Consider the following 341-nt stretch of genomic DNA (forward strand, 5'->3'; position numbering starts at 1 on the left):
ACGACAACCACCACCACCACCACCACCACCACCAACAACAACAACAACAACGCCATCGCCGTCGCTGCCACTACCATCATCAGCATCGCCAACATCACCATCTTACGAACACGACACTCCTCACCAACCCTCGCTAGCAGCACATCGACTCCTCCACCGACTCCCTGCAAATCAACCACAACGGCAACAGTAACAAAAATCATAAACAATTTACGAAAACGCCAAGAATGGCAACAACAACAACAACAACAACAACAACAACAACAATAACAGCAACAACAACAAGAGCAACAGGAACAACAATAACAACTAAAAACTAAATCTCATATACATAGATGCTT

This window comes from Octopus bimaculoides, chromosome 11, assembly GCF_001194135.2.
Source record: "Octopus bimaculoides isolate UCB-OBI-ISO-001 chromosome 11, ASM119413v2, whole genome shotgun sequence".
Taxonomy (NCBI): domain Eukaryota; kingdom Metazoa; phylum Mollusca; class Cephalopoda; order Octopoda; family Octopodidae; genus Octopus; species Octopus bimaculoides.